This window comes from Salmo trutta, unplaced genomic scaffold (genome assembly GCF_901001165.1).
Source record: "Salmo trutta unplaced genomic scaffold, fSalTru1.1, whole genome shotgun sequence".
Lineage (NCBI taxonomy): Eukaryota > Metazoa > Chordata > Actinopteri > Salmoniformes > Salmonidae > Salmo > Salmo trutta.
In genome coordinates this window covers 7,396,465-7,421,134 of record NW_021822911.1, presented here as the reverse complement: position 1 = coordinate 7,421,134, position 24,670 = coordinate 7,396,465, and the positions used below count along the sequence as shown (strand labels likewise).

Genomic DNA, 24,670 nt, shown 5'->3' with positions numbered 1-24,670 from the left:
GTAATTGAAAATACTTTGAAAAAAGGACTATGCAACCAAATATTTATTTATGCAACCAACTGACAATTTTTGGTACAATTATATTGACATTGTTGCCCTGCTATTAGAATATCAGGGTTCATTCTCAGATGTGCCAACCCAAATGTACTAGAGCATGACATTGGAGACTGGGCCCCGATTCAACAACATGCCTATCTAGTGAACCCTGAAAAGAGAGAGAAGCTCTGTAGTGAGGTGGAAAGTTACTACGGATATTGCAGGAGTTTCCTCTTGAAATCAGACATGTCTGTGGTAAGGACAACTTGGTTGCTGATTGTGGGCAGTTAAAAAGTTTTGCGTTAGCCAGTGTGTTGCCATTGATTACAATTTATTTTCACTGGTTTTCCGTATTGGAGATGAGTTTTATCTTTTATTCTTTTCCGTATTTTTCGTTCCAAGGGGACCAGAGTTCTAGAAGCTAGTGGGGAAAAAAATATAAAAAATTTGTTCCAGAAGCTAGTGAGTTTTAGGAAGACAAGGTTTTTTTCTTGTTTTTTTTAATTGTTGACAGCCAGTAGACACCATGTTTATATTGTAGAAGGTGAAGCATTGTAGTTGATTATAATGTGAAATTGAAGTTGTTTTCTGTTGGTGGTGAGCAAACTTTTAAGGTGTTAGTCTTTGGTTTTTACGTCTAGCTCGTTAGCACGTCTAGCCCGTTAGCACGTCTAGCTCGTTAGCACGTCTAGCTCGTTAGCTCGTTAGCACGTCTAGCTCGTTAGCACGTCTAGCTCGTTAGCACGTCTAGCTCGTTAGCACGTCTAGCTCGTTAGCCCGTCTAGCTCTTTAGCCCGTCTAGCTCGTTAGCACGTCTAGCTCGTTAGCACGTCTAGCGCGTTAGCACGTGTAGCTCGTTAGCACGTAGGACGCACTGATTGGTGTCACCTCGTTAGTCAGTATGTGTTACACCGGCTTGTCCATCTCGTTAGTGGGAAGGTGTTTCACCTGAGCTGGTCCAGGTTGTATTTAAGAGTGTCTGGCCCAGTGCTCCAGTTGTCTTGATAGATGTGGAGAGTCAACACCTTTAGTTGCTCCACCTTTTTGGTTTGCTTCCTGTCTTTAAGTTTGGTGTGGGATTTTCTTTTGTTTGCCTCTTCTTGGGCAGATATAGTGGGTCTCATGGTGGGTGTCTTTTATGTCCCAGTTGTTGTTACTAGTCAACTTTCAGTGGACACCCCCATAGTGTCTTTCAGAGCCCCTCCTAAAAAACAAGCTCATATTTTGGGTTGGATATTGCACCCAATTAATATTTTAATCAATGGAATTTCTTTAAGGTGCCCATAAGTCTTTAAGTTGTTAATTTACTTTTTTATCCTCTTATGTTTTGTTGTGTACTAAATATTTGTTTATTTTCATTGTTTTTCTCCCCTGTGAAGCCATTTAGTTGCATCCATGTCTGAAATGAGCTGTATAAATAAAGCTTGATTTGAACATATTGCAAAACAAATTAACCTAATGATCGACCAATCAACAGACTTGCAAAACCAATTAACAAATATGTGCAACAGCAACACATATTGTCGTTCTTAGTATGAAAAACAGTATAAATTCAGTATATCTTCCACTGTCAATATAGTGCAAATGGTATGCATGTTTATCACTTTTCAACCAACCAGTTCATTTGTTGAAAATGAAAAATGTTGAACTCAACAATACATCAGAGGATTCAACTACTGAGAACTGAAACAAACAAATGGATAAAATAGATCAATCCCACTTTTCCAGCCTGCTGAAGGCGTGGTGGAGTGGTAAACACCACCCCCGGCTCTACCAGGGGCTTGAGGTGGTCTCCCACAGCTCTGCTTATGTCATGTTCTGTGGCCTTGCTGTTCCATTTCTTGACTGCCCCTGCAACACAGAAACACATTTAGTCATATTATATAAAACACTCAAAGTAATGGATATGGAGCATCTATGGCCTCAGTTACACCTGGCACCTAAATGTGACTTCTGTCATCTGATCACTCCAAGCTGCATTAGGTTCAGATCTACCAGGATGGGCCTTTGACAAAGTTTGGATGCAGCCAGGCCACCAAATATGCATCAGCAATGTAAAGAGATGGGGTGAATGAGTGGGGAAAGTACATTTGACACAAATGACCTTCATAATATCAAAGAACAAATGTGTGTGTCTGAGGGGAAATTAACTTTCATACAGCCAAAAGGGGTGAGAAATTACACCAATATCAGTGGACAATTTGCACTAATGTAAATAAACATAGATGATGGAACATATTCCCTTTTGCTGACGTGATGAACCGCTAAGGGGACATAAATATTTACCATCTAAACCATGTTTGACCTCTCACCTCTCTGGCTGTAGAAGTGTTCTTCCTAACCAGTCCCTCAACAGCTCTCTGACTGAGCTCCACCCTCACTGGGTCTTCAGAGGAGAGGAAGGCTGAGGAGGGATGGAAGGATGAATGGATCAGTCAGTCAATAAAGTGTAGAGCTGCTGTCTATACTGTCTGACAAAATCACTTTTTTAGTAGTTCATTAAAGTAAATAAGGCTTTATGACTGCTGAATACCAACTATCAATCACTTAGATCATGTATTTTCAGGTAGAGATACATCCTTGGGACGTCCCTAGCCCGTTGAAGTTGACATTTAAAATGGTTAAGGTAGGGGTTAAGGTTAGGGTTTAGGGTAGGGATGTCCCAAGGATCCCAGATAGCATTGACCATTGTGCATTCTTCTGTCTCTTTTACATAGCAGGTGGTGGGTTCTTACTTCTGAACTTGAAAATATGAAATATCCTTATTATGTGAAATTGAATGAAACAATAATGTATGTCGATGCTAATATAATGTACAATATTCCATGATGTTTCTATATGATAACAATAGAGTAATATATTTAATATGATGTACAATATTCCATGATGTTTCTATATGATAACAATACAGTAATATATTTAATATGATGTACAATATTCCATGATGTTTCTATATGATAACAATACAGTAATATATTTAATATGCCATAAACTACAGTTTCACTAATTCATTTTAATTAACTTAATCATTATGACACACCCCTCACTATTGTCATTGGTTACACTAATTGCACTGTTTGTCTACATAACATAGTTCAAGTATTCATGACATCACCCTGAGGAAGGCACAGTGATGCTGAAACGTTGGTAAATACCCATTATCATTATGACACACCCCTCACTACCCATTATCATTATGACATCACCCCTCACTACCCATTATCATTATGACACACACCTCACTACCCATTATCATTATGACACACCCCTCACTACCCATTATCATTATGACACACCCCTCACTACCCATTATCATTATGACATCACCCCTCACTACCCATTATCATTATGACACACCCCTCACTACCCATTATCATTATGACATCACCCCTCACTACCCATTATCATTATGACACACCCCTCACTACCCATTATCATTATGACACACCCCTCACTACCCATTATCATTATGACATCACCCCTCACTACCCATTATCATTATGACACACCCCTCACTACCCATTATCATTATGACACACCCCTCACTACCCATTATCATTATGACACACCCCTCACTACCCATTATCATTATGACACACCCCTCACTACCCATTATCATTATGACACACCCCTCACTACCCATTATCATTATGACACACCCCTCACTGCCCATTATCATTATGACACACCCCTCACTACCCATTATCATTTTGACACACCCCTCACTACCCATTATCATTATGACATCACCCCTCACTACCCATTATCATTATGACACACCCCTCACTACCCATTATCATTATGACACACCCCTCACTACCCATTATCATTATGACACACCCCTCACTACCCATTATCATTATGACACACCCCTCACTACCCATTATCATTATGACACACCCCTCACTACCCATTATCATTATGACACACCCCTCACTACCCATTATCATTATGACACACCCCTCACTACCCATTATCATTATGACACACCCCTCACTACCCATTATCATTATGACACACCCCTCACTACCCATTATCATTATGACATCACCCCTCACTACCCATTATCATTATGACATCACCCCTCACTACCCATTATCATTATGACACACCCCTCACTACCCATTATCATTATGACACACCCCTCACTACCCATTATCATTATGACACACCCCTCACTACCCATTATCATTATGACACACCCCTCACTACCCATTATCATTATGACACACCCCTCACTACCCATTATCATTATGACACACCCCTCACTACCCATTATCATTATGACATCACCCCTCACTACCCATTATCATTATGACACACCCCTCACTACCCATTATCATTATGACATCACCCCTCACTACCCATTATCATTATGACATCACCCCTCACTACCCATTATCATTATGACATCACCCCTCACTACCCATTATCATTATGACACACCCCTCACTACCCATTATCATTATGACACACCCCTTACTACCCATTATCATTATGACACACCCCTCACTACCCATTATCATTATGACACACCCCTCACTACCCATTATCATTATGACACACCCCTCACTACCCATTATCATTATGACACACCCCTCACTACCCATTATCATTATGACACACCCCTCACTACCCATTATCATTATGACACACCCCTCACTACCCATTATCATTATGACACACCCCTCACTACCCATTATCATTATGACACACCCCTCACTACCCATTATCATTATGACACACCCCTCACTACCCATTATCATTATGACACACCCCTCACTACCCATTATCATTATGACATCACCCCTCACTACCCATTATCATTATGACACACCCCTCACTACCCATTATCATTATGACACACCCCTCACTACCCATTATCATTATGACATCACCCATCACTAGCCATTATCATTATGACACACCCCTCACTACCCATTATCATTATGACATCACCCATCACTAGCCATTATCATTATGACACACCCCTCACTACCCATTATCATTATGACATCACCCCTCACTACCCATTCAATTGCTGGGAGTTTATACATGGAGTGTGCGGCTTTCTTTATTTTGATAGTTTATAGTTTATTCGCGGTTAGTCAGGACCTCCACACAAACTATTTTTCTGGGTTGTAACGGCTGTCTGAAGAGAGAGTGGACCAAAACGCAGCGGAGTTAGTGTTCATCATATTTAAATAAGAAAGAACACTATACAAACAAAACAAGAAACTGACAGCCAAACAGTCCTGTCAGGTGAAACACAATGACAGAAACAATTACCCACAAAACCCCAACGGAAAAACATGCACTTATGTGTGACTCCCAATCAACAACAACGAACTTCAGCTGTGATTGCCTGATTGGGAGCCGGCCCAAAACAAAGAAATACAAAAACCGAGAAACAGAACATAGAACGCACACCCAATGTAACACCCTGGCCTAACCAAAATAAAGAACAAAAAAAACCTCTCTATGGCCAGGGCGTTACATGGGTGTGCGCCAGCTCATGTTTTTTAAGGGTAGGTAACAACACATCCGCCACGCTTATCCTCAACACAGGGGCCCCTCAGGGGTGCGTGCTCAGCCCCCTCCTGTACTCCCTGTTCACTCATGACTGCACGACCAGGCACGACTCCAACACCATCATTAAGTTTGCCGATGCCACAACAGTGGTAGGCCTGATCAACAACAACGATGAGACAGCCTATAGGGAGGAGGTCAGAGACCTGGCCGTATGGTGCCAGGACAACAACCTCTCCCTCATCGTGATCAAGACAAAGGAGATGATTGTGGACTACAGGAAAAGAAGACTGAGAATGAGGGCGTGCTCATCGACGGGGCTGTAGTGGAGCAGGTTGAGAGCTTCAAGGTCCTTGGTGTCCACATCACTAACAAACTATCATGGTCCAAGCACACCAAGACAGTCGTGAAGAGGGCACGACAAAACCTATTCCCCCTCAGGAGACTGAAAATATTTAGCATGGGTCCTCAGATCCTCAAAAGATTCTACAGCTGCACAATCGAGAGCATTCTGACTGGTTGCATCCCTGCCTGGTATGGCAACTGCTCTGCCTCCGACCGCAAGACACTACAGAGGGTAGTGCGTACAGCCCAGTACATCACTGGGGCCAAGCTTCCTGCCATCCAATGCATCTTTACCAGGCGGTGTCAGAGGAAGGGCCCCCCCCCACTCTCTGTTATCATCTATGCATAGTCACTTTAATAACTCTACCTACATGTACATATTCACCGTCTCACCTACTACTGTATTGGAGCAGCAGCAGCTGACTGCCCAGTTCAACATCAGTTCACCGTCTCACCTCATACTGTATTGGAGCAGCAGCAGCTGACTGCCCAGTTCAACATCAGTTCACCGTCTCACCTACTACTGTATTGGAGCAGCAGCAGCTGACTGCCCAGTTCAACATCAGTTCACCGTCTCACCTCATACTGTATTGGAGCAGCAGCAGCTGACTGCCCGGTTCAACATCAGTTCAACGTCTCACCTCATACTGTATTGGAGCAGCAGCAGCTGACTGCCCAGTTCAACATCAGTTCACCGTCTCACCTCATACTGTATTGGAGCAGCAGCAGCTGACTGCCCAGTTCAACATCAGTTCAACGTCTCACCTCATACTGTATTGGAGCAGCAGCAGCTGACTTGATCGTTGATGTTAATCATCATGTTTGAATCTGAGAGTAAATAGAGCCGACTACAACTCTAAAAATGAAGGGTTCAACTGGAGTTGTTCTCAGATCCCCTAAGAACCGTAGAGTTCTTGGTCAATGAAAAACAGCCCAAAAAGGTTCTTCAAAGAACTTGTTAGAAGGTGGGTTCATCGAGGAACCTCCGTTGTTGCTGGACTTCTTCCGGGAACTTCGCAATTACAACTGAAAACGATGGTGACAAGTTTGGATGCGACAACAGTTAAAAAGGTTGATGTTTGGCTCTGAATATGTCTCGAAATCATTTATTATAATAATATAACATACTAATAATGAATAACGAAGACAATGATGGTTTTCTGTGAATATCTTCCATAACGTTACTATAGTTAATGAACGTAAATATTAGAAAGCCGGGTTTGACCGTCGGCGTTGTATGAGCTACAGTACAGTACCGTTAGCTAGCTAGCTAATGTTATGTCCTAACTAGGCACAACTAGGTTTGGATTATTTCCTCAACTATATTCTTTCCCATATATTGTATATCGTTTCCATAAAGCCAACATGGCTTTACACTCATTAATGTAAGTTTCCAATCTAGAGCAGTTCTCACTTTTGTGATAATGAACTAGCTAACGTTAGCTTCGTTAACTAACTAACTAACTAACTAACTAACTAACTAACTAACTAAGGATGGTGATCTGTCCTGCTTCTCACCTCATCTACCCCCCCCCCCCCCCAAACAATTGTTTTATTTCAATTGTAGTACCTGGACGTTTTATAGTTACATCGTTAAGGTAATTTACCCTAAAGTGGACACACTCCCATCAGTTTCTGAGACAACTGGCCAGACTTTGTAGACTGTTTAATAATGCTTAAACCTCATCTTTATCAAATTATCCATTAAAAGATACCAACTCAAAACCTACGTTCGTCTACATATGGGTTGTTTAAATTGTATCTGATTATATTCCCAGTATTACTTCATCAAATCTCTAGTAATCATTATACACACATACAATTCATCATATTTTCATATATTCACAGAATCCATATAAAACGTAAGAAATTCTCAGGTAGTCACGACAACCATTCCATTTGCTTTTTCAAGGACTCTCCACAGCTACGAAGCATCTCTCCAAACATACTCCCAGCAGAACCAAAAATAAACTTTTGTTTCCCGGACAATGACCGGATCGTCAACGGTTCTCTAGCCTCCCAGAGACCGCGGCAAAATCAAGCCTCCCAGAAACTACAGACCTTCTGCTGCTTTCTAAAATATCATCCCCCTCTCAATACCACCCCGTGATCTTCTATGATGGCAGTGAAGGAACGGAACCCCAAGATAACGTTAGTTGGTAGAGCATGGTGTTTGCAACGCCAGCATGGTGTGTGCAACGCCAGGGTTGTGGGTTCGATTCCCACGGGGGGCCAGTACAAAAAAAACAAAATGTATGAAATGTATGCATTCACTACTGTAAGTCGCTCTGGATAAGAAGATCTGCTAAATGACTAAAATGTAAAATGTATCCACATGTCAATCATCTGATTAAGCATATTTCTATATGAAGAACTATAGATCTCTGTGAGGAACTATAGATCTCTAGGAGGAACTATAGATCTCTGTGAGGAACTATAGATCTCTAGGAGGAACTATAGATCTCTAAGAGGAACTATAGATCTCTAGGAGGAACTATAGATCTCTAGGAGGAACTATAGATCTCTGTTACTATCCAAACATCAGATTAAGATTCAGTCACACAATTCTCATATCACAGTCACACAACTCCCATATCACAGTCACACAACTCTCATATCACAGTCACACAACTCTCATACCACAGTCACACAACTCTCATATCACAGTCACACAACTCCCATATCACAGTCACACAACTCCCATATCATAGTCACAACTCTCATACCACAGTCACACAACTCTCATATCACAGTCACACAACTCTCATATCACAGTCACACAATGCTATTCCCAAACATACCTAATCAATTAGTTGTTTTTCAACAATATTTTAACCTGCAGGAATATTTTCACATTTCTATCTCATGCTCATCTATACTCGGCTCGCTGCCTCTCAGATCAAAGATGGGTTCATCTGCTCCGTTACCGAAGTGTGGTCTCACTGAGATCCCAAATTAGAGGGATCCCTGGTGCACCATTTACCCAGGTCATCAGGAGCGGTCACCAAGTGAAGATTCACATCCCCATCGCCAAATGTGGTTGTTAAGTTTGTCTCATTTGATTTTAAAGAAATTATCACACAAGTCAGAGTTATTCTTAAACTAAATCTTTATTCACTTATAAGGGAGCAGGTCAATACGTCACATATAAAGTGAATCAATTGCCCTACGATAATGATGGCTGGTGGACCCACAGGACAAAAGTACAAAGGTCTTTTACAGCCCTTTCAACCTACATGACCAACAACAGATGTATAGAACGGGTCACAAGGTTAACATTTGTATGAAAGATACTTATAATTCTCAGCAGACAGTATCTGCTGTAAAAACAGTACTCTGTGTAGAGACCAGGGTCTGGCCCTGGGGTCATCTCTCCCTGGTCCCATATAGAACAGAAACATTAACTCATACTCTGGAATGCAGTCTCTTTAGGTTTTATCACCCAAAAGACATTGTCAATCTCCTGTCAGTGTTTTCTCCCAGAGGCCCATCCTCAGTAGAACACAGACACAATAGTTATAAGAACCCTCTATTCTGTTGCATAAAACAACCATTTGATGCAATGAAAGTATTATAACATAATCTTGCAGTTTTGCTCTCAGTGTCCACTGAAAGTTGACTAGTAACAACAACTGGGACCTAAAAGACACCCACCATGAGAAACAAAAGGAAAAACCCACACCAAACTCAAAGACAGGACGCAAACCAAAAAGGCGGAGCAACTAAAGGTGTTGACTCTCCACATGTATCAAGACAACTGGAGCACTGGGCCAGACACTCTTAAATAGAACCTGGACCAGCTCAGGTGAAACACCTTCCCACTAACGAGATGGACAAGCCAGCACAGGTGTAACACATACTGACTAACGAGGTGACACCAATCAGTGCGTCCTACGTGCTAACGAGCTAGACGGGCTAACGATCTAGACGTGCTAACGAGCTAGACGTGCTAACGGAGCTAGACGTGCTAACGAGCTAGACGTGCTAACGAGCTAGACGTGCTAACGAGCTAGACGCGCTAACGAGCTAGACGGGCTAACGAGCTAGACGGGCTAACGAGCTAGACGGGCTAACGAGCTAGACGGGCTAACGAGCTAGACGTGCTAACGAGCTAGACGCGCTAACGAGCTAGACGTGCTAACGAGCTAGACGGGCTAACGAGCTAGACGTGCTAACGAGCTAGACGAGCTAAAGGGCTAGACGTGCTAACGAGCTAGACGGGCTAACGAGCTAGACGTGCTAACGAGCTAGACGTGCTAACGAGCTAGACGTGCTAACGAGCTAGACGTGCTAACGAGCTAGACGTGCTAAAGTCCAACCTCAAAACATAAATGGAAAAACCAAAGCCTGTAACACCTTCCCCCTTAAGACAACAAATATATCCTATATTTTTATTGAACAAGTTTGCTCACCACCAACAGAAAACAACTTCCATTTCGCATTATAATCAACTACAATGCTTCACCTTCACCAATATAAACATGGTGTCAGTTGGTTGCATAAATAATTATTACTAAATGTTACATGAATTGTAAAAATGAAATATTTGATTGCATAGTCTTATTTTCAACGTCTTTTCAATTATATTTTGCTAGATGGGATATCCCCAATGTCAAAACACAGTTTTAACGTGTCTAAATCAATAACCAATATGCAGAAACAGTTTGGGATAAATTGAAAACCTAAACATAAAATGTGCTATATACATAAACATCTGCCACAATAATCATATTACTTGCATTTTTTTTAAACAAGCAGCTTATAAACTGTACAAGCACCAGAAACGCTGTTGTTTTGACAAGTAGCAATAAATCACTGATATCGATTAGGGGGGAAATCAGGTTGTACGTGATGTTGAAACTAACACAACTAAAAAATAAACATATGGAAATGGGAGATATATTTTACCTCACTGGTTAGAGGACAACCAGCAGAAGAAAGTGAGCTACATTTTGGAGTGATGCATTTAAATGTAGGGGTCGCTAAACAAAGGAACTTATTTGTCATCACTCATCGATATCATGTTGAAATCAATTGTGCAAGAGGAGGGACATGAGGTTGCACGTCCTGTTAAAACGAACAGCTGAAAAACCACATGGAATCTGGGAATAATGTGTACATCACTGGTTAGAGGACAATTTGTAGAAAACAGCTGGCTACATTTTGAAGTGTTGCATTTTGATTCAAGTGGGTCACCAACGTGGTAAGTGTAACACAACTCTTTTTTTGTTAGTTACTTTTTGTTAAATCACATAAATAGTACTCTTTCATTTCAGAGCCTGGATTTTCCCCCTGAGGATAATATCCATATCATGTTGAAATCAATAGAACAGGGGACAAACGTTTAGGGTTCTACATTGTGACATCATTAAAATACTCCTTCTACAATGTTAAAAACATTCTACATTGTGACATTAATTCATTGATATCATGAAACTCCTTCATGTATTTTCTGATATTTGATCAGAGATCTTTTATCAGATTATCTCTGGTCACAGCTATAAGTATAAGTACTGAAAAATTGTCAGTTGGTTACATAAATAATTATGATTACTAAATGTTACATGAAATGTAAATATGAAATATTTGGTTGCATAGTCTTATTTTCGAAGTCTTTTCAATTACATGTTGCTAGATGGGATATCCCCAATGTCAAAACACAGTTTTAACGTGTCCAAATCAATAACCAATATGCAGAAACAGTTTGGGATATATTGAAAACCTAAACATAACATGTGCTATATACACAAACATCTGCCACTATAATCATATTACTTGTATTTTTTTAAAACAGGCTCCTTATAAACTGCACAAGCATCAAAAACACTGTTGTTTTGACAAGTAGCAATAAATCACTGATATCCATTAACCTTAATCGCTTTTTTACGAGAAAAATGGCATAAAAATTGATTTTAAACAGCGGTTGACATGCTTCGAAGTATGGTAATGGAATATTTAGGAAAAAAAATGTCACGTTATGCGCCATGCTCGTAACCCTTATTTACCATTTCGGATAGTGTCTAGAACGCACGAACAAAACGCCGCTGTTTGGATATAACGATGGATTATTTGGGACCAAACCAACATTTGTTATTGAAGTAGAAGTCCTGGGAGTGCATTCTGACGAAGAACACCAAAGGTAATCAAACTTTTCTAATAGTAAATCTGATTTTGGTGAAGGCTAAACTTGCTGGGTGTCTAAATAGCTAGCCCTGTGATGCCGGGCTATGTACTCAGAATATTGCAAAATGTGCTTTCACCGAAAAGCTATTTTAAAATCGGACATATCGAGTGCATAGAGGAGTTCTGTATCTATAATTCTTAAAATAATTGTTATTCTTTTTGTGAACGTTTATCGTGAGTAATTTAGTAAATTGTTAGTAAATTCATCGGAAGTTTGCGGGGGGTATGCTAGTTCTGAACGTCACATGCTAATGTAAAAAGCTGTTTTTTGATATAAATATGAACTTGATTGAACAAAACATGCATGTATTGTATAACATAATGTCCTAGGGTTGTCATCTGATGAAGATCATCAAAGGTTAGTGCTGCATTTAGCTGTCTTCTGGGTGTCTGATTATTTCTGGCTGGGTACTCTCCTGACATAATCTAATGTTATGCTTTCGTTGTAAAGCCTTTTTGAAATCGGACAGTGTGGTTAGATTAACGAGAGTCTTGTCTTTAAAATGGTGTAAAATAGTCATATGTTTGAGAAATTAAAGTAATAGCATTTCTAAGGTTTTTGAATATCGCGCCACAGGATTAGACTGGCTGTTGCGTAGGTGGGACGATTTCGTCCCGCCTCGCCCAGAGAGGTTAAAACATTCTACATTGTGACATTAATTCATTGATTGAGGTATTTTATCAGATTATCTCTGGTCACACTGATCACAGCTGAGGTTTCTCCTGTATGTGTTATATGGTGTGTAGTCCGCTTGCTAGACGTAGTAAAACTCTTCCCACATTGAGCACAGCTATAAGATTTCTCTCCTGTGTGTGTTTTCTCTGGTGTGATATCAGGCTGGTTGACTGAGTAAAACTCTTCCCACATTGAGCACAGCTATAAGGTTTCTCTCCTGTGTGTGTTCTATGGTGTTTAGTCAGACAGCTAGATGTAACATAACTCTTCCCACATTCATCACAGCTATAAGGTTTCTCTCCTGTGTGTGTTCTCTGGTGTGATATCAGGCCAGTTGACCTAGTAAAACTCTTCCCACATTCATCACAGCTATAAGGTTTCTCTCCTGTGTGTGTTCTATGGTGTGATTTCAGGCTGGCTGAACGAGTAAAACTCTTCCCACATTGAGCACAGCTATAAGATATAGCCCTTGGTTCTCCCCAGACCTGACTGCCCTTAACCAACACAAAAATATCCTGTGGCGTTCTGCATTAGCATCGAACTGCCCCCGCGATATGCAACTTTTTAGGGAAGTTAGAAACCAATACACACAGGCAGTTAGAAACGCCAAGGCTAGCTTTTTCAAACAGAAATTTGCTTCGTGCAACTCCAACTCTAAAAAGTTCTGGGACATTGTAAAGTCCATGGAGAATAAGAACACCTCCTCCCAACTGCCCACTGCACTGAGGATAGGAAACTCTGTCACCACCGATAAGCCCACTATAATTGAGAATTTCAATAAGCATTTTTCTACGGCTGGCCATGCTTTCCACCTAACTACCCCTACTGCATTCAACAGCACTGCACCCCCCACAGCTACTCGCCCAAGCCTCCCCCATTTCTCCTTCTCCCAAATCCATTCAGCTGATGTTCTGAAAGAGCTGCAAAATCTGGACCCCTACAAATCAGCTGGGCTTGACAATCTGGACCCTTTCTTTCTAAAATTATCTGCCGAAATTATTGCAACCCCTATTACTAGCCTGTTCAACCTCTCTTTCGTGTCGTCTGAGATTCCCATAGATTGGAAAGCAGCTGCTGTCATCCCCCTCTTCAAAGGAGGTGACACTCTTGACCCAAGTTGCTACAGACCTATATCCATCCTACCCTACCTTTCTAAGGTCTTCGAAAGCCAAGTCAACAAACAGATTACCGACTATTTTGAATCCCACCGCACCCTCTCCGCTATGCAATCTGGTTTCAGAGCTGGTCATGGGTGCACCTCAGCCACGCTCAAGGTCCTAAACGACATCGTAACCGCCATCGATAAGAAACATTACTGTGCTGCCGTATTCATTGACCTGGCCAAAGCTTTTGACTCTGTTAATCACCACATCCTCATCGGCAGACTTAGTAGCCTTGGTTTCTCAAACGATTGCGTCGCCTGGTTCACCAACTACTTCTCTGACAGAGTTCAGTGTGTCAAATCGGAGGGCCTACTGTCTGGATCTCTGGCAGTCTCTATGGGGGTACCACAGGGTTCAATTCTTGGGCCAACTCTTTTCTCTGTATACATAAATGATGTCGCTCTTGCTGCTGGTGAATCTCTGATCCACCTCTACGCAGACGACACCATTCTGTATACTTCTGGCCCTTCTTTGGCCACTGTGTTAACAACCCTCCAGACGAGCTTCAATGCCATTCAACTCTCCTTCCGTGGTCTCCAACTGCTCCTAAACACAAGTAAAACTAAATGCATGCTCTTCAACCGATCGCTGCCTGCACCTGCCTGCCCATCCAGCATAACTTCTCTGGACGGTTCTAACTTAGAATTTGTGGACAACTACAAATACCTAGGTGTCTGGTTAGACTGTAAACTCTCCTTCCAGACTCACATCAATCATCTCCAATCCAAAGTGAAATCTAGAATTGGCTTCCTATTTCGCAACAAAGCATCCTTCACTCATGCTGCCAAACATACCCTCGTAAAACTGACCATCCTACCAATCCTCGACTTCGGCGATGTCATTTACAAAATAGCCTCCAATACCCTACTCAACAAGCTGGATGCAGTCTATCACAGTGCCATCCGTTTTGTCACCAAAGCCCCATATACAACCCACCACTGCGACCTGTATGCTCTCGTTGGCTGGCCTTCACTTCATCATCGTCGCCAAACACATTGGCTCCAGGTCATCTACAAGACCCTGCTAGGTAAAGTCCCCCCTTATCTCCGCTCACTGGTCACCATAGCAGCACCTGTAGCACGCGCTCCAGCAGGTATATCTCTCTGGTCACCCCTAAAGCCAACTCCTCCTTTGGTCGTCTCTCCTTCCAGTTCTCAGCTGCCAATGATTGGAACGAACTACAAAAATCTCTAAAACTGGAAACACTTATCTCCCTCACTAGCTTTAAGCACCAGCTGTCAGAGCAGCTCACAGATCTCTGCACCTGTACATAGCCCATCTTTAATTGAGCCCAAACTACTACCTTTTCCCCTACTGTATTTATTTATTTTATTTATTTTGCTCCTTTGCACCATATTATTTATATTTTAACTTTTAACTTTCTTCAAACTACAAATCTACCATTCCAGTGTTTTTTCTTGCCATACTTTATTTACTTTGCCACCATGGCATTTTTTTGCCTTTACCTCCATTATCTCACATCATTTGCTCACATTGTATATAGTCTTATTTTCTACTGCATCATTGATTGTATGTTGTTTTACTCCATGTGTAACTCTGTGTTTTTGTATGTTGTCGAACTGCTTTGCTTTATCTTGGCCAGGTCGCAATTGTAAATGAGAACTTGTTCTCAACTTGCCTACCTGGTTAAATAAAGGTGAAATAAAATAAAATAAAATAAATAAATAAAATAAGATTTCTCTCCTGTGTGTGTTCTATGGTGTGATCTCAGGCTGCCTGACTGAGAAAAACTCTTCCCACATTGATTACAGCTAAAAGGCTTCTCTCCTGTGTGTGTTCTCTGGTGTTTAGTCAGAAAGCTAGACTCAGTAAAGCTCTTCCCACATTGAGCACAGCTATAAGGTTTCTCTCCTGTGTGTGTTCTCCGGTGTTTATTCAGACTGTTAGATGTAACAAAACTCTTCCCACATTCATCACAGCTATAAGGTTTCTCTCCTGTGTGTGTTCTACGGTGTGATTTCAGGCTGGCTGAACGAGTAAAACTCTTCCCACATTGAGCACAGCTATAAGGTTTCTCTCCTGTGTGTGTTCTATGGTGTGATCTCAGGCTGCCTGACTGAGAAAAACTCTTCCCACATTGATTACAGCTAAAAGGCTTCTCTCCTGTGTGTGTTCTCTGGTGTTTAGTCAGAAAGCTAGACTCAGTAAAGCTCTTCCCACATTGAGCACAGCTATAAGGTTTCTCTCCTGTGTGTGTTCTCCGGTGTTTAGTCAGACTGTTAGATGTAACAAAACACTTCCCACATTCATCACAGCTATAAGGTTTCTCTCCTGTGTGTGTTCTCCGGTGTTTAGTCAGACTGTTAGATGTAACAAAACACTTCCCACATTCATCACAGCTATAAGGTTTCTCTCCTGTGTGTGTTCTCCGGTGTTTAGTCAGACTGCTAGATGTAACATAACTCTTCCAACATTCATCACAGCTATAAGGTTTCTCTCCTGTGTGTGTTCTCTGGTGTGATATCAGGCTGGTTGATTGAGTAAAACTCTTCCCACATTGAGTACAGCTAAAAGGTTTCTCTCCTGTGTGGATTCTCTGATGTCTTTTGAGGTCTGCTGATGAGGTGAATCTCTTCCCACAGTCAGAGCAGCAGTGAGTTCTCTTCCCTGTGGGTCTCTGCTGGTGTTTATTGAGGTGTTCTGATCTGGAGAGACTCTTCTCTGCCTCTTCAGCATCATGAGGTTGTTGAGGCTCCCCAGAGGATCCACGATAGTCCCATATCTCTCCTGTGGGAACAACAAAGTCAGACAGATGGTTAAAGGCCCACAAAATGAACAAGAATAGTCATTTTGTCTTATTTTCACATTAGTAGTAACATCGATGATTGAGTTATTCAAGTTGTAGAAACCCTAAGCAGTGTGCCAGACAACTTTTGGTCTCCAATATAGGACAATTTCTGTGTTTGCTAAAATTGTGGCACGAGGGCAATTTCGTTGCAGAAACTCCTCCCTGCTAATGAGGAAACCGCTAGCTATGGATGTAGTATACCTGGTAATGAGGAAACCGATAGTTATGGATGTACTATATCTGCCTGGAGCAAAAATGGTGAGCAAAGATTTTTGTTTTTCACAATGTATTCTGAATGTGAATGGGGGAAAACTCAGGGGAGTAACCTCCATTTCCAGGTTGATGATGAGTTCATTTCACACTACTTTGGATTATAATTGTAAGGCTCGTTTGAATGTCCTGCTTAATTAAATTTTTCTGTCATCATCGCAAATCAACTGCTTTATACTTTTAAAAAACCACTTCAACCAGTAAAATGCTCTTTGGCTAGCTTTTCCATCAGCCTTACAATGAGGGTTTGTACACTAAGTGTTTGCCAAATTGGCACACAACTTTACCTAACAATAACATAGACCTACTGTAGGACCCCTAACAACAACATAGACCTACTGTAGGACCCATAACTTCCCTAACAACAAATATACCCATGTCATGATGTTTGCCATTTGACTGTCATTCAGAAAATGATTTCCTGGATCAGATGATGATAGTTGAACATGTGACTGTAACTAAACAGCTACAGTATTAAGTATTATGTGTAATTATTTAAGAACTGCGTTAATGACAGTATCCATTTGGGTGTTGTCTGTAAAGTTAAGATGACTGTTATTTGTTGTTTTAGGTAAGAAAGCTAAGGTAACTGAACTAAATTACTATCGCCCCATTTCACTCACTTCTGTCATCATGAAGTGCTTTGAGAAACTAGTCAAGAATCATATCACCTCCACGCTACCTGATACCCTAGACCCACTTCAATTTGCTTACTGCCCCAATAGGGCCACAATGCAATCGCCATCACACTGCCCTATCTCATCTGGACAAAAGGAACACCTATTTAAGAATGCTGTTCATTGACTACAGCTCAGCAATTAACACCATAGTACCCTCCAAACTCGTCATTAAGCTCGAGACCCCGCCCTGTGCAACTGGGTCCTGGACATTATGACGGGTCACCTCCAGGCGGTAAAGGTAGGAAATAATATCTCCACCCCACTGATCCTCAACACTGGGGCCCCGCAAGGGTGCGTTCTCAGCCCTCTCCTGTACTCCTTGTTCACCCATGACTGGGTGGCCATGCACACTTCCAACTGCAGACGACACTACAGTAGTCGGCTTGATTACCAACAACAACGAGACGGCCTACAGGGAAGAGGTGAGGGCCCTCGGAGTGTGGTGTCAGGAAAATAACCTCTCACTCAACATCAACAAAACAAAGGAGATGATCGTGGACTTCAGGAAACAGCAGAGGGAGCACCTCCTATCCACATCGACGGGACAGCAGTGGAGAAGATGGAACGTTTTAAGTTCCTCGGCGTACACATCACGGACAAACTGAAATGGTCCACCCACACAGACAGCATGGTGAAATAGGTGCAACAGTGCCTCCTCAACCTCAGGAAGTTGAAGAAATGTGGCTTGTCACCGAAAACACTCAAACTTGTACAGATGCACAGTTTCTTAAAGTATTTTAGTAAAAGATTTCCAGCTCTCGCCCTTTCGATAACCACTCGGGATAAGAGGGAAAAATGTAATGCTCTGATCCAGTGGAAATGTCATAAAATACCTGATTACTTCTTATTCTTTGCACAAATAGCCGACAGCTGTGTCTGTCCCGAACTCACTGGCGCGGCAAACTGAGGGCCCAGAATATTTTATACAATGTTGCAAGCCTGTTACCTCGAGTTTCGGCCGACCCAGTTGATATGTTTCAAGTTTGTTGTAGACAGGCCATGTGCAGCCAATGTGATTTTTAGGATATTTATTTTTTAACTGCAGAATGCAATGTTTTTATTATTTATTAACTTTTATTTGTTGGCTTTATGAAGGCTATTTTTTTTTACATAGTTGGCAATGGCAATAACAGTTACTTTTAGATTTGTATTATTTTCATTTAGATTTAGATTGTCTGTGATTGATCTACATTCGATGATTTTGAGATACTATTATGAATTAAATGAAACTGTTCCACAAAAATGTGCATATGAAAATCATAACTGGCACACAGATTGGTAGAAATGGTCAGATAAATTGGCACCAAATGGAAAAGGTTGCCGACCGCTGGTGTAGCCCATTACCGGAAACTTCAGAATTTCTCTCTCTTCTGGTTAGGTTATCTTGATCTCTGGCTCCCTCCAGTCATTTGTGTGTCTTATTTAATCAAACAGCTTAAAGCATCAGACCAGTTCAGTACATATAGTTGATTGTATAAAAACACATGGGGTGATTGGTGGAAAGAACAGATGACTCTTGGTTGACCAAGATGTATTTTAGTTGGGGACAGCACTAGAACATGATTTTGGGGCTCCAGAGTGGCACAGCGGTCTGCATCTCAGTGCTTGAGGCATCACTACAGACACCCTGGTTCAAATCCAGGCTGTATCACAACCGGCCTTGATTTGGAGTCCCATAGGGCGGCGCACAATTGGCCCAGCGTCGTCCGGGGTAGACCGTCATTGTAAATAAGAATTTGTTCTTAACTGACTTGCCTAGTTAATAAATAAAGGTTACATTTAAATAAATAAAAAGTGTTTTATGACAAACCATTTTTTACAAATCCGGCAAGGCACCAATTTTGAGAAGGGTTTAAAACAAAGGTTTCAAACCAATTCATGAATGTAATTAAATCTAGGTATGTTTTGCCTTTAATGTAATGGCATGAAAAGAAATTGGTTGAATATTATACAATGACTTATCAACAGCTCTAATAATTTGCCCCCACAGGAAATCTTCACTGGCAGTTATAGAATATACTATATAGCCTAGAAATCTGGTTAAAGTGGTCGCCTAGGATAGGGGGCGCTACAGCGATTTTTGAAAAAAATATGTGCCCATTTTAAACGGCCTCCTACTCAAACTCAGAAGCTAGGATATGCATATAATTAGTAGATATGGATAGAAAACACCCTACATTTTCTAAAACTGTTTGAATGGTGTCTGTGAGTATAACAGAACTCATTTGGCAGTCAAAACCCCGAGACAGTTTCTAACAGGATGTGGAAATTTGATTTGCGGACTCAACTTCAGCACTTTGCCTATAAATCACACCGTGAGCTATGGTTCAATGAGCACTTCCTATGGCTTCCACTAGATGTCCCCAGTCTTTACAAAGTGGTTTGAGTCTCCTACTATCAAAACTGTCTGAACGAGAGGCTGTTGATCTTGGTCACATGGGGAGGGCCATCACCATTATGACGCCAGCGCCCCTCGCGATCCTCCCCTTTCGAAACGTTTTGACAGACAATGCAACTGTCCCCCTGGAATATTATTGAAGCTCTGGTTGAAAAAGGCCCTAAAGATTTATGTTATACAACGTTTGACATGTTTGAACGAACTTAAATAAATATTTTTTTACACTATCGTCACGAGAACTCCCGCGGACGATGGCACATTTGGATTACCCTTCAGAACGCGCTAACAACAAGAAGTTATTGGGACATAAATTAAGAACTTTTTCGATCAAAAATACATTTGTTGTGGACCTGGGATTCCTGGCAGTGCATTCTGATGAAGATAATCAAAGGTAAGGGAATATTTTCAATATTATACAAGATTAGATTTGATATTCGATTGTTCCAAGATGGCGCCGATCTGTATCCCTAGTCTATTGTTCTGAGTATAGCATCGCCTTTTATTGCAAAGTGTGATTTCCCAGTAAAGTTATTTTTAAATCTGGCAAAATGGGTGCTTTCACGAGATGTTAATCTATAAATCTTTGAATGACAATATTATATTTAAAAATCGTTTTCGAATAGTAATTTAGTAAATTGTAGCGCTGATTCACCGGAAGCATTTGAGGGAAAATACTTTCTCAACGTTACGCGCCGTTGTAAAATGCTGTTTTAATATATAAATATGAACTTTATCGAACAAAAGAATGCATGTATTGTGTAACATGATGTCCTAGGAGTGTCATCTGATGAAGATTGTCAAAGGTTAGTGCTGCATTTAGCTGTTTTTTGGTTATTTGTGATGCATGTGGTTAGTCGGAAAAGGGCTATGTGGCAACTTTTACGATATACTCCTCTAACATAATCTAATGTTTTGCTTTTGCTGTAAAGCCTTTTTGAAATCGGACAACGTGGTTCAATTCAGGAGAGGTGTATCTATAAAACGATATAAAATAGTCCTATATTTGAAAAAATATATATATTACATTTTGTTATGCAAATGGCGATAGGATTTTTCGCTGGATGTCTGTCCCAGTATCAATATGACATCATGGATGAATTCTAGAATATACTATATATCCTAGAAACCTGGTTAAACTATCATTATGACATCATGGATGAATTCTAGAATATACTATATAGCCTAGAAACCTGGTTAAACTATCATTATGACATCATGGATGAATTCTAGAATATACTATATATCCTAGAAACCTGTTTAAACTATCATTATGACATCATGGATGAATTCTAGAATATACTATATAGCCTAGAAACCTGGTTAAACTATCATTATGACATCATGGATGAATTCTAGAATATACTATATAGCCTAGAAACCTGGTTCAACTATCATTATGACATCATGGATGAATTCTAGAATATACTATATAGCCTAGAAACCTGTTTAAACTATCATTATGACATCATGGATGAATTCTAGAATATACTACATAGCCTAGAAACCTGGTTAAACTGTCCTTATGACATCATGGATGAATTCTAGAATATACTATATAGCCTAGAAACCTGGTTAAACTATCATTATGACATCATGGATGAATTCTAGAATATAATATATAGCCTAGAAACCTGGTTAAACTATCATTATGAAATCATTGATGAATTCTAGAATATACTATATACCCTAGAAACCTGGTTAAACTATCATTATGACATCATGGATGTATTCTAGAATATACTATATAGCCTAGAAACCTGGTTAAACTATCATTATGACATCATTGATTAATTCTAGAATATACTATATAGCCTAGAAACCTGGTTAAACTATCATTATGACATCATGGATGGCCAGTCCTTGTATTCATAGTGTAGTGAATTCAGGGGGTAGCCCTGAGCTGAACTCAAACCTGGGTCCACTGACTGTCAAGCCAACACCTTATAACCGTTATGCCAAGATGTCTGAACTTCTTGAAGAGGTCGCTAGGTGTTGGGTTACGATTGCTACAATGGTTTTGTCTATGAATTTGAGTGGTTACATTTGCCCTTCCCCCATCCCTCAGCTGTTTACCAAACCAAGTCTCTGGGCAGCCATTTTGTTGCTGTTTAAAAAACCCACACAACCCAGCAATCTGAAGTTCAAACAATAACAAATCTGTCATTCCACCACTGTTTTGGTAATAAGATGATAATAGGGCTGGAGAAATGTAACTACAGACAGACAGACCTATGGATGCAAGGACTGACCATCCATGATATCAACATTATAGTTTTAACCATGTTGAAGCTATACAGTGTTGGTTTACATTTCTAAACATTGGAGTAAAAAAAAAAGCTTATTTGTGGTTCTGATGAGGTACAACAGTTGAACTAAGCTCATGAGACATGTGTTATATTCTTCAAGAATCAATGGCTATAAATAAATAATGAAAAAGTCACAATATGGATGTAGCTATTGCAGATTTCCCCTTTAACACCAAAAATCAGTTCAACAACTGCAGTTTGTGCCTCTGTATTTAAGACAGTACTTACTAGTGTTAATCAGGGCCCGTTCATCGTTAGAACCATTGGTTGGCTTGAGATGCCTTTTGGAAACCGGGCCCAGAAATCCAGTTTCCTCCTCCTCCTTTCTCGATGTGACAGTCATCTCCTCCTCCTCCTCTTTTTCAATCAAAAAACCCCATCCTCCTCTTTCTCTTCCTCCTCTTCTTTTACAGTAACATCCTCCTCCTCTTTCACTCTGAACGCGTCTTCCTCTTCTTTCACTGTAACGTCTTTCTCTTCTTTCACTGTAACGTCTTTCTCTTCTTCTTTCACTGTAACAGCCTCACCCTCTACTTGTTTTTGTATTGTAACATCCTCCTCTTTCTCTTCTTTAGCAGGAGAGTAGCTTAGTGAGCTCATGGTCGGAGATGTTAGCTAGCTAGGCTGATGCTAACTTAACCAGCCCGATAGCTGACTAATAACAACAACACCGTAAATATGAAATTAAATCTGATAACTAACTAGACGACAGTAGTGGGTTTAAAACACAATGGCTAATATACACTAACGCGTCTAATGAGCTTTATTGGTTCGGCTATTTTGTCTAGCAAGCTACCGAGGTGGGTGAATAACTGTTGCTGCTGTTGAAAGAAGCGTTCCGTCCACTACATTATACGTCACACCAACATCATTACCTTAAATTCCCAGACCGCCATCTGCTGACTGGAGTGGGTAACGCAGTTGAGTAAAATGTTTATTTTATTTTCAGACAACAAGTTAAAGTGTAGGAAGCGTTAGTTTCTACTCACCAGTGTAACAACACAGTGTGGTTAAAGACTTAGTAACTTAGTTGTAGTCACTTTATGGTTAACTATAAGTACAAACAGTTATTTTTTTGCGTTATTACATATTTATTAACTTATTTCGGGAAATCTTCTAAACTACCCACAATGCACTATTTCCCAACGTCATATGTATTATCAACTCTATGCTACCGAGTTTGTATGCCAGTGTAACGGTGTAATGAAGTTACATTTAAAAAAATGTATTTAACCTTTATTTAACCAGGCAAGCCAGCTAAGGACAAATTCTTATTTACAATGACGGCCAAACCCCTGCCAAACCCTAACCCAGACGATGCTGGGCCACTGTGCGTTGCCCTATGGGACTCCCAATCAGGGCCTGTTATGATACAGCCTAGTTTTGAACCAGGGTCTGTAGTGACGCCTCTAGCACTGAGATGCAGTACCTTAGACTGCTGCTCGTGTGTTTACATTATACTCAGTGATAAAGGTATGGGATTCTGGGTAATCCACAGCAGAATTTGAAAATTGAGTGGTCCTGGGGTAGAAATGTATAAAGTAGACATTACATCATAAAATCCACCTTTTAAATCATACATTAGCAATTAATGTTTTAGTAACTTATGTTGTTGGTTTGGCGTCAAATAAGCCCCTCTTTATATGTTATTTGCCGAATCTCAGTTTTCCATGTGGGTTTTATGCTGAAGTTCCCTCTTTCAAGTTGGTAGCAAACTGGAAAATGCATCTTCTTTAGGAGTGCTATTTATATCCTGATCATTCATCCACACTGCATCTTCTATAGGAGTGCTATTTATATCCTGATCATTCATCCTCACTGCATCTTCTATAGGAGTGCTATTTAAATCCTGATCATTCATCCACACTGCATCTTCTATAGGAGTGCTATTTATATCCTGATCATTCATCCACACTGCATCTTCTTTAGGAGTGCTATTTATATCCTGATCATTCATCCACACTGCATCTTCTATAGGAGTGCTATTTATATCCTGATCATTCATCCCCACTGCATCTTCTATAGGAGTGCTATTTATATCCTGATCATTCATCCACACTGCATCTTCTATAGGAGTGCTATTTATATCCTGATCATTCATCCCCACTGCATCTTCTTTAGGAGTGCTATTTATATCCTGATCATTCATCCACACTGCATCTTCTATAGGAGTGCTATTTATATCCTGATCATTCATCCACACTGCATCTTCTACAGGAGTGCTATTTATATCCTGATCATTCATCCTCACTGCATCTTCTATAGGAGTGCTATT

General features: G+C 40.6%; 1 pseudogene; it reads right to left on the bottom strand.

The window, feature by feature from the left end:
- Positions 1 to 12,753: 12,753 nt before the first annotated feature.
- Positions 12,754 to 16,576, bottom strand: LOC115186354 (zinc finger protein 135-like; annotated as a pseudogene).
- Positions 16,577 to 24,670: the final 8,094 nt, after the last annotated feature.